Source organism: Telmatherina bonti, assembly GCF_933228915.1.
Source record: "Telmatherina bonti genome assembly, chromosome: 17".
Taxonomy (NCBI): Eukaryota; Metazoa; Chordata; class Actinopteri; order Atheriniformes; family Telmatherinidae; genus Telmatherina; species Telmatherina bonti.
In genome coordinates this window covers 23,203,959-23,210,964 of record NC_136615.1, presented here as the reverse complement: position 1 = coordinate 23,210,964, position 7,006 = coordinate 23,203,959, and positions in this window count along the sequence as shown.

Here is a 7,006-nt window from a genome sequence, read left to right as displayed (position 1 = left end):
TTTCTACAAGTTTTAAACAATAAAAAATACCTTGTGTTTTTGCTGAGAATCACTTTAAAATGAACTCATAACTTTAAATGATACTGCAGACATACACACACACACACCTTAGTGCACCTACACTCAGGCAAGGATCAAAACTACATTGTGTTTGACAGACAGTCTTCATATTCTGACCACAATCTCACTTATGATTTACTGCTCTCCTTTATTGTAGCGCAGCCTCATGCCTGGACTGAAATGCATAATGACCGCCTGAGTTAGAGCGAACACGGACACAAATTAAGTTTACCCATTTCATTTATTTCTATTGCCCATCACATCTCCATTTCAAATCGTTTATGTATTTAAGATATTTATTATAGCTTTCCAACAGCCAGTTGTTAAAAAGGTAACTGTCACATATCAGCACAAACTTACTATCTCAGGTAAAACAGGAGCTCATTTATCAAATACTGAGGTTTTGTACTCTTCATTCCACTGAAGCTTTCTTCTGATTTTAGTAAGCATAGCAGGGACTATCCAGATTGGTGAACACAGCTCAGTATTCCCACTCTTAGGTTCTTTTGAATAGGGATCAATGTAATAATTATTTAAACATTACATATAATCCAAAGTCTTTTGCTTTGGAATACTCAGTTCGTAAAACACACAAGAAAACCCAGTTTCCCAGTAAATGAGTGTTGAATAAAGTTTATTAGCTGTTCTCCTTTGAGTCTTGAAGAGAAAATGAATGAGCTATACTGTCAATATATGTCATGCAATATTACTTAGAAGGGACACCAGTTTATTTGTGACTTATCGGGATGTTGTTTGGAGACAGTGTTTGATGAACTATTAATGTCTACCACATAATTCATGTCTTATTTGTTTTATATTCACACTACACAAGCTACATAATTGATCCTCCCATTATTCCCATCACTCATCCTAACATTGTAAGGTTAAAAACTAAGACTTCATTTGTCTCTGTCTAGAACATGTGAGCATGACTTAAAGTGCATTTTAGTTGTTTGCGCTTGGAGAGGACTCACAACCCTATTTCTGTAAAAAGTTGGGCAGAATGCAAACATTTGAAAATCTCACATCCCCATATTTCATTCCCATAAACATCATATCGGATGATATAACAGAGACATTTTTATTTACAGAAATAATATGTTCGTTTTGAATTTGAGGACAGCGACACACTTAAAAGAAGCTGCAACATACAGACGCAAAAAAAGCTGGAAATGCAGCACAGGTCAAAACATCTGGAGGAGTGCTTGACAACTCGGTTAACTGGAAAAAGGCCAGTCACATGACTGGCTGTAAAAGGAGCATTTCAGAGAGATGAAGCCTCTCAGATGCAAAGCTGGGTAGAGGTTTACCAATCTGCAACCAAATACAACCCAAAACAAAACAATTTCTGAAAAAAAAATGTTGCTCAATGCAAAATTACCAAGGTATCAAAATATAAAATGTGGATTTATGTGATAAATTAAGGTAAACTGTGGTTTGAATTTTAACTTATATTTCCCACAGCATTCCCAGTTGATATGTAATCGGGATTGTACTTACATTTACTTTTGAACTATTACTTTGAATGCTTTAAAATAATACCTGCACGCATGTGAGTTTTCTCTCTTTAAAAGCACCTGTAAACGTTCATTGCTAAGGATTAATTGAAATAATTCATCACAATACAGCAGGAGCATCCAGTCCCTGTGAAAAAGCTGCACATATACACTAAAGCTGCTAGTGAGATCAAACCACTTATCCACAGCTATTTTTTAATGTTCCTAAGATGGCTTCTTATTTTCCATGCCACATGCACATACTTTCAACGTTTTTGTGGCTCTTATATAAAAAATCATAATAGATGTTAAACAAACTGAACACTAAAAGATAACAGACATTAAGAAAGCAAACATTAACATTAATGACAATTTAAACTAAGTCATTAATAAAAATATGTAATAGTCAATACTAAAAAGAATATAATAAGTTAATAAAAAAAAGTTTGTGAACAACAAATGACTACTAAATGTTTGATCTAATGTTACTTGGTCTCTTATTATATGTTTTCATGTGCATGCAAGACAATTTTTTAAACTTTTGGTTTTTTAAAAAAATATTTCTCCTATATTGGTCATGCAGAAAGATATAATGGCTAAACTGTCTAAGGATCATTAAAGTGGAACTATTATGTGCATTTCAGGCTAATTTATTTTTATTTCTGGGCTCAGAATTGGGACTGGGCTGGGATTGATCGAGTTATTGTCACAAATCGCTTTATTTACTTCAGACCGACCCTCTCCGTAGGCTGTCAGATCAGCCTGTGGGCAAAACGGGTGGATTGAGACTCTTCCACATTAAGCCCCGCCTCCCGCCACTGCACTACATCGGGAGCGCGCACCGAAACAGCTTTCGCCGTCATTGTAACATCTCATAAACAGAAGGATTACGCTAATATGAACTCAATTAAAAAAAAAAAAAAAAAAATACAATGTCAACACATAGCATACAGCCCTACATGTTGGAACCTGAATCAGATCCTGAAAACAAGTGGAAAACAGCAACCCACAGCAACGAATGCAGCAGGATGTCTCTCTTTGGTAAACTCACCAGCCATCGTTGGAAATAACTTTATCCGACGTTTTCCACCCGCCTGATGTATTTGTACATGCCCTTGTTAACCAGTAGAAGGTAACCAATCACCGAACCTTATCCCCCGGAACGTCACAAGGATTTCGAAGTAGAAAAAACTCTCTAAAACGACACGTTTTTCGTCGCCATGAAAACCGAACGGAGAGCGTGCTGGAACTCAAACTCAAACATGCGTTTAGGTGATAAAAAACAGTGCCGTTCACATGTCTGATGAGGATTCAATACTGTAACACTGTAGAAAGCTCAGAAAACTTGAAATACCATAATAGCACCCCTTTAATTTTGGTTACATTTATGAACACATCCTTTTCTTCTGCTGACATCCAATGGAGTGAACAGCAAAGAGAAAATAACTTACTGTTCTTATAAAAAACAGTAGTCTACTTGAGTTGTATAAAGTGCAGTCCCCCTCCAAATATTTACATTTCATGCTGAATGCAAAGGGAGTTTATGGGACTGTTGTGAAAAAATGAGTTTTAAAAGATGCAAATTCAATATCTGTCACCCCAGGGAAGTTTGAAAGTGGAAAACTACATTTTAGTCCATTTTTCAAATGTACATCTGAAAGAAGTGGTGCAACATAAGCAATAAATGTTACACAGTGAAAAGTCAGACAGTAAACTAGTCTCTACAAGCAATGGACTGATGTACAGTATATGCTGAGGGTGTTAGCAGAATTAGCAGAAGTCAGAACTCCTTGTCCTTGACCGGAAAATATGCTCTGTTTACATAGAAAAGCTAAAATGATGCCAGCCAGTAGCGACTGCAATTCTATTTTTTATTTCTATGTATTTCTTTACATTTTTTAGTGGTTGTACAATTTATAAAACAGATTATTAAACAAAAGAATGCAAAAATATGTCGGATTAAAATTAAGACTATATTTTTCTTTGTATTCCTTGCATGATCTTAAAAAGGCTCCCTGGAATGTAGAAAAACAGAAAGAAAAAATTGAAGGTAAAAAAGTAAATAAACAGTCAATAACAAAGGTAATACAATTTTTCAAATCAACACATTACTGTCAAAGTACACATTGAAAAAAATATACGACAAACAAACAAACCAACAACACAAAAGGAATACAATTATCTATCAATCTGAAAATCAAAATATATTAGTTAAAATGAGCCTTTTTAAAAAAATTAATTTAGTTTATATTTTATGTGGGACAAGCCCCGTTTTTCTGCCCAGTCTCAAACAAATCCTGTTCACTTTTTCTTGTTCCAAAGCAAATGAAGAGGGATGTTCAATATTTAACTCATCCTTTCTCCTTTAAATTGAGAAAATATACTTTAAAACCAGCTACAACCAAGGGACAGATGGCTGAGCCTTAAATAATGCTGAGTAAAAAAAAGAAAAGTTAACTTGGCTCCTTTCAGAGATTAAATCCATGATCACGCTTGAAGCAGAGCCTGGGAGATTATATATCTCCGAGCTGAAAAACATAATCAACACAGGTCGCTTGCACAAATGGCTCGTATGATTTCCTACAAAAAGCAGTAAAATTGCGCATAACCTTTTGGAGGATGTTTTATGAATACGTAATAAGAATATGTTGATCTAAACACATAACATGCAGACGTTAGTTTCTCACCACAAAAGCAAAGTTCAGATTTACTAATATAAGTAAAATTCATTCATTCAGTCATTCCTTTTCTTAGCTTTTACTGCTAAGCTCATTGAGTTAAGGGTTGTGGGAAAGTTATAACACAAGGAGCAAGATACATCTGGACAGGATACCCAAACAACAACATAAAAACAAGAAAAAAAAACAAAAAACCACGACACATGAAAACTCCTTATTACTCCTAACTCGTTGAGATCTGATCAGGAACCCCTCAGGGGAGACTTTCCGGCGGCGGCAATGTTTTAGAGACAGGAAGCATTTATGTGACAATGTAGAAAAACGAGTTTATTTCCACATCTACAAACAATCTTTTCCCAACTTAAGCATTGCTCCTCTGACTACATAATGAAGTGCATCGAAGATGGACATCTCTGTCATCTTCTTACTCTCTAACGCCCCTATGTCTTGCCTATACAAGTCACCACCTTCTTTTAGCACTGCCATGAGCCTCTGCTGCCTGCTGTACATTGATAAATGGCATTATACAGCTGCGAAGCAGCTCCCTGTGCATCACAACACAACAATAAAGAGGTACCCAATGCGCTACAGAAAGAAAAACCTGCCATGTTCGAGTAGGAAGTTAAAATATGTTGTATGTGAACACGTATCAGCATGTCCCAATTCAAACCTAATCCAGATATGTATCTGTATTTGCAAAGATAAATAAGTCACACAAACACTGCACAGGCTTTAAGTCGTTGTGAGGCTGCAGCATTTCGTATTGTGTATCAGTGTGGCCATTATACAAATTTTCAGGACATCAGCTTGGATTTTGTGACCAAAGTACAAAGCAAGACTGGTTGCTTCTCCCTGCTACCGCTACTGATGCTAAGCTAATCCTCCTGACTTGAGCTTCACAGTAAACAGAGTTGTATCAAGCTTATCATCTAAACATTTAAAAAAAGGAAAAAAAAAAAAAGGTTCAGATGATAAGATGCCTTTAAGTAATCGTTTCTTGATAAACTTAATTGAGAAGCTACTGTACAAAGAATAATTAAAAGATTTAATTAAAAGATATAGGAAGAATTAAATCTAGTATGCAAGCATGACTGACAGTTACAAAGAGGCCACAATGCAAGTTGTATTTAGAGATATATTTGTACCTGCAGAGCACGCGCCTTCCTTGTCTCCTTAACATGATCTCTTATTGCCAGTGATACCATAGTCAAAGCAGTGAAGAGAGACCCACACCTGCTCTCATCTTGTTACAGTTGCTGCTCTAATAGAAAACGTGCTCGGTGTTAAGAACATGCTCGTCTCATTTGTTGGTTCTCAACGTGGGACATCAGTGTGAGACATCAATGATTTAGATCAACAGCCCTCTCCTCGCTCCTTAACAGAATCCGCAGGTGTGCTGGCAACATCATTCATCACTAAAATATTATCCTTTCTCCTCCAGATTTCTTACGGTGGCACCGAGAGAAATGCTCCTTCCCTCCCTCTCCGACTACACAAACAATCTACAGCATTGTTTTTATCAGTCATGTTCTCCGCCTGGCAAAAGTTTGTGCTCGCAGATTTGTAATTAATCAGCTTTAATGAGATTAATGGGTTGTAATTAGAAGATGATAAATTCTGGGTTAAATTCTTGTCGGAATCCACAGAAGGATGCGCACATGTGGACACGTTGCTGGAACAGTTAGAATATGTCAGAAGAGATGGGAACTGAGGACATAAAAATTGCACAATGTGCAGAATAGGTTGCTCCCCCAAGAACAATTTCACCTTGAGGCGTCTGCAAGAATTTTACCTTTTCAGACCAGTTAAGCCCCCATGCCAACATTGTAGGTGGGAAGCTGTTGTACCCCTCAGCTTTTCCTCATCTCACCATATTATCCAAACAATATTTCTACAACTTCAAGAAATATTGCAGACTTTCTGAGCCTTTAAAGTATTGAAAATGGTCATGTAGGAAATCTATGAGGTTGAGAGAAATAATGTAGATATGCAGGACTAAATCATGTAAAGGTACGAACCTGAGGAATCATCACTTACTTTAATTATTAAAAAATAAACAAATCTGCGCAATTTAAAGAGTCCTAAAGCAAAATAGTTAAAAAAAAAAAGACTAATCACCAGTAGAGTATTTAGATTTTGTTGCTCTGTCAAATAAAGAACAGACAAAGGGTCTCAGGCAAACAAGGCCAGGTTCAGTCTGAGAAAGATTCAGAGTTGCATTTGGAGATGGAAGATCCTGACAGCGTGAAAGTTGTTAGCACAACAGTGCACCTATCAGGATTTTACTGTGAAGTGTCCAGTCATAAGCCATTCCTCACTAAAAGAAACCTGCCAAGTCTGCTTTTTGCCCAGATTCATCTGAATGACTCTCAGCATGATCAAAGAAAACTCCTCTGAGCCGATGAGCCACAGATTAAACTGTGTGGCCACAGTTTCCAGCAGTGGTGTTTGTGGAAGAAGTCTGAGCATCACCTCATAAATACCATCTCTGCAGTCAAAGCTGCAGATGGAAGCAACGAAATTCTGTAGAAATATTGCCATGTTTGTGACATGGAGAAGAGCTCTGGCCGAGGTAAACATTTCCATCTCCATAGCAACCAAAATCAAACAGAAATGAAACTCCTTGCTAAAACCACCTGTCAGAAAAAAATCTTGAACATTTGTTGGATTATTCACTAACAGACTTATTGATGCCATTGCTGCCAGGGATGAGAGAGAATATCTAATAATACTGATTTTAGAAGTAATCTGTCCCACAGCCTTTACTAGTGG